The following is a 5,019-nucleotide window of genomic DNA, read 5'->3' as shown; positions in this document are numbered from 1 at the left end:
AACTATTCTGAGCCATTCTCATGTTCTCTGTCATCGAGGGTCTTCCTCCACCTTAGCATCCTCCACCTTTCCCAGCATGAGGTCTTTTTTCAATAACTGGTCCCTCCTGAAAACATATCCAAAGTACGTGAGAAAAAGCTTCACCATTCTTGCTTCCAAGGAACACTCTGGTTGCACTTACTCCAAGACAAATTCGTTCTTTTGCCAGTCCATGGGGTATTCAATATTCTTCTTCAACACTACATTTCAAAGACATCGATTCTTCCTCTGTAATCTCGATTCACTGTCTACCTTTCCGACACATAGGAAGCAGATGAAAATATCATGACTTGGATCAGGCACACCTCAGTATTCAAGCTGGCATCCTTGCTCTTTAGCACTTTAAAAGGCCCTTGACAGTGAAACACAGTGTATACACACTTTGTAAACAAACCAATATAAAATGAAAATTTATTACTTATTAAAAAATAAAAAAAGAGAAAAATAATTGAAAATCTTTTAAGATTAAAGGCGGGGGGGGGGAGGTGGTAGGGGAAGGACCTTGACAGCAGATTTCCCAATGTAACATACAAGTCTTTTGATTTCTTGACTCTTGTTACCACAGGTGTCAACTGTGGACCCAGATAAATAAAATAGTTGACAATTTCACTCTTTCCTCATCTTTCAGGATGTTGTCTATTGGTCCAGTGGTAAGGGTTTTTGTTTTCTTGATGTTGAAATGTATTGAAGGTGGTAATCTTTTTTTTCTTCTGCAATTCATGCTTCAAGTCTTTCTTCACTTTCTGCAAGCAACTTTGTGTCATCTGCATAAGGCAAGCAGTTGATGAGTCTTACACCAATCCTGAAGCCACATTTTTCTGCCAAGTACAGCTTCTTGAATGTTTTGCTCAGCATACAGATTGTATGTTGTTGTTGTTATGTGCTGTCAAGTCACCTGACTCATAGCTACCCTGTGTACATCAGTCCTAAACCCTGCTCTATCCTGTGCCAATCTTATTGTCTCTGACCCACCTACCATTACCCCAGTCACTGAATCAATCCATCTCAGTGAGGGTCTACGTATGGAAAAAGAATAAAACCCTGATGCACACTTTCTGTTCAGTCAACTGATTTTTGGTCTATGAACATACATAAGCATGACTATGTGTCCTGAGGGTCCTATTCTCAAAGTAAGTCATCATTTGTTATTATCTACACAGTTAAATGTCTTTGCATTATCAAAAGAACATTTGTTGTGTGCAAACACCTTTCTCTTGTTGTCTGTTTTTAACCAAGCTCCATATGACATCAGTAGTGATATCCCTCCTTCCTCAGCCTCTTTAGAATCTACTTAGAATTTCTGACAATGTAGTGTGTCAGACATTTTGGACAATTTTCAGCAAGATTGTTACTAGCGTGTTTATTAGTATGTGATAGTTATGAAATCATTCAGTATCTTCCCCACTCCATTGGATGACCTTTTTTGGAAAGAGAACACGTAGAGATCTCCCCTAGTCAGTTGGCCAGTAGCTGTCTTCTGCATTTGTTGGCATAGATTGTGAGTATGTCCAGAGATGCATCTGATTCCCAAAACACCTCAATTGATAGTCTACCAATTCCTGGGGCCTTATTTTTAGCCAATACCTTCAGGGCAGCTTGGATTTCTTCCTTCAGTACTATTAGTTCTTGATTATATGCTACCTCCTGAAATAATTCCTTGTCTGCCAGTTCTTTTAGGTGCAGTAACTCTGTGTATTCTTACAATCTTCTTTGGATACTCTGCATCATTCAATAATGAGGTGCATTGCAATTTGAGGTTTTAATTTGGCCTTCAGTTCTTTTCGCTTGAGAAGTGCTGAGTGATAGGCAACCTTCTGGTTTTCTAACGCCAGCTCTATGTACAATTCATTATAATACGTTGCTTTGTCTTCTTGAGCTGCCCTTTGGAATTGAGCTCTCTTACTTCAGCATTCCTTCTCTTTGCTTTGGCTTCTTTTCATTCCCGTGCAAATCTCAGTCTCTTCTGACAGCCATTTTTGCCTTGTTATCTTCCCTGTCTTTGCAATGCTCTTTTGCTTTCTTCGTGGATAATTGCTTTGATGTCATTTCACAACTTGTCTGGTCTTTGGTCGTTAGTGTTCAGTGAATCAACTTCAATCTTGAGACGATTTTTAAACTCAGTAGGGACATACTCAAGGTTGTATTTTGGTTCTTATGGACTTGTTTTCATTTTCTTTACCTTAAATGTGACTGTTCCTCCTCTGTTCCACATGAGGATAAATGGTGGTGAGAAATATGAAAGGAAATGAGTAGCTGGGTGCATTCCCATGAAGATAAAATGGTTATATTGGGTAGTGAAGCCTTTGTCAGGGTGCTGGAGACCAGTTTGAAAGTAATCTACAGGAGCTGCTTCTACATAGGCTGGGATTGGTGAGCACTAGGGTGGAATGTTGACAGAAAGTTATGCTACCAAGCCCTAGGTGGGTGATTTTTATCTGTGGCCCTCAGGCTGGATTTAAACTGTTTTTTGTCAAACATTCTTCTAGGTGGTATACCACTGGTCTGTACATTGCTGTACAGAGGTAACTCGTGGTTGCTGTGATGCTAAACACTGTGACACTGATGTGCCAAATGTGATAATGGTTACCCATGGTGGACAATGTTTGGTGGATCTCCCTGATTAAAACAAGCTTGGAAGCAGGAGTGGCATCCACTTCTGAAATAGCTTGCCTCTGGAAACCTTATGAACAGTGCTCAGGTCTTTCATTCATAGGGTCACAGTGAGTCCTCTATGACTTGATGGCAGTTAACAACAACAAGCAAATGCATTTATTTCTAGAACTATTTAGCAATTTCAAAAGTACATTTGGACACATACTTTCTCTCACTCTTTCTCGCTCATAGACACATCTATCTTGATTTTAGATTTTAGGGATGTTGAATACCTTAAAGCTACTGAGTAATAGTTTTCTACTAGGAAATAATTTTAGTTTGTCATGAGTTTCTATGAGTTAATTTGCAAGTAAGAGCACATTTTTAAAAGGGCCACACCTGCCTAGAAAAGCAACAGCTGCTTCATTCAGCAAAAGCAAGCTTACTTTAAAATGCAATACCTGAAAAGCAAGTTAGGATAGCTACATTGCATACTGAAAATACTTATCAAGTGCAAAATAATCCTAAAGTCTCTGCCATTGACTTAAAACTGATTCACAGCTGACCCTTTGGTAGGCTTTCAGAGGCATAAGAAGGAGAGTTGTTTTTAGAGTTACTCTCTTTGGATTTTTTTTAACATTTTCTGACATTTCTGAGTCATCAGAGTAGACAGAGTATTGTAAGTAATGTGAGAGATGATCATTGTAGAGTTTAAGAAAGGAAATATGTATGTTTGTCTTCATACTCCTCAGTGAGAATCTAAGACTTTTTCTCCTCAGCAATTCTTGAGAGCTATTGGCCTTGAGGAGGTAGAGAATGATCCAGCTGTGATGATGACATATGAGGTATAACATGTTGCTTATTTGGAAGAGGAAAATGTAATCTAGAAAATCAACCATTCAAGATTATTAGGAATTTCTACTTTAATAATTTGAGACATAAACACATTTATCTGAACCTCTCTTTGATGAGGTTCCACTTGCCCAAAATGCACTCTTTGGTCATTTAGCATTTATTGAACACTTACTATGTACCAGGCACTGTTCACTAATATAGCAATGGACCCTGTTCTTATGTGGTTAAGATTCTACTGTGGAAAGATATGCACTAAACAAAGAAAGGAAGACATGATATATCTGATGAAAAAGATAAAAAGATGATGGAGACTGACAGAAATGTTATTTTCTTCATAACAATGAAGATAGTGAAATCAGGAGGTTACATTTTAGCTGAGACTTGAATGAAGTTGTTAAACTAGTAATGTGAAAAAGTGAGCAAAAATAGGCCCTATGTGGAGGGAACAGCAAATACAAAATTCCCAAGGTAGAAACTTGCTTGGCATGTTTGGAGAATATCAAGTAGGCTGGTACAGTTGCAGTAAGAAGTGGTAACAAAGAAAATATCTGCAGAGGATTATCCCTAAGTTTTTAGCCTGAGCATCTGCAAGAACTGAGTTGTCATTTCCTGAAAATGTGAGGAGTACAAGACAAGCAGATTGGGGTGCCTTTGTGTGCACGTAAGAAGTTCAGTTTGTACTGCAAGAAACCTATTAAATATTCAAGTGCCTAAAACAATGGCTGTCACAAAATAGGCTTCATATTTAATTAAAAAAAGATATATAGAGAGTAAGAAGGCTGTTACAAAATATAAGAATCCAAGAAATCTACTATGTATGTTTAAATAGTCGTTTAAGTATATTTATATTCACTTTTTGCAATAATGAAGATTCCCCACAATCTTGGAAATCTTCCAAGTCCCACACTCTGCAGGTAAAGATCTGAGATTAAGAAACCAGAGACTAAGATCAAGCACCACATGTGTTGATAGAGCCAGAACCTGAAACGAGACCTCTGATTCTTACTCGTTGTCCCATAATCCACCGAGTTTTTCTGGCTCCATGAAATCATGTTTAGGTTCCTAAAAGTGAGTTCTTTTGCACTGTTCAAGGAATATATTTGAAAGGCACTCTTTTTAGAATTAGTTTGCTGTAATCTACTTCGCAAACCATTAAAGGCAAATAAAAACTGCTATATGTGATGTCATTATGTTGTTTAACCATCTGACTAGTTCAGGCATGTCAGAGAGACATGACATTTAGCTGAGCGACAAGTTGTCATGTTCTGTTGAATAGTTTGTGACTCACAGCAATCCCATATGAAAGAGAAGCACCGTCCTATAGTGTGCACAAGGGTCTAAATTTTTAGGGAGCTCTGGAGATTGTTGTTGTTGTTGTTGTTATGTGCCGTCGAGTCATTTGCGACTCATAGTAACCCTATGTACAACAGCCCTAAACCGTGCTCTATCTTGTGCCAACCTCATTGCCTCTGACAAACCCATCCTGAGTACCCCAGTCACTGAATCAATCCACCTCTAGAGGGTCTTCCCCTC

This window comes from Elephantulus edwardii, unplaced genomic scaffold (genome assembly GCF_000299155.1).
Source record: "Elephantulus edwardii isolate Elephantulus edwardi_28Jun2011 unplaced genomic scaffold, EleEdw1.0 scaffold00137, whole genome shotgun sequence".
Lineage (NCBI taxonomy): Eukaryota > Metazoa > Chordata > Mammalia > Macroscelidea > Macroscelididae > Elephantulus > Elephantulus edwardii.
Note: the sequence above shows the minus strand (reverse complement) of the source record.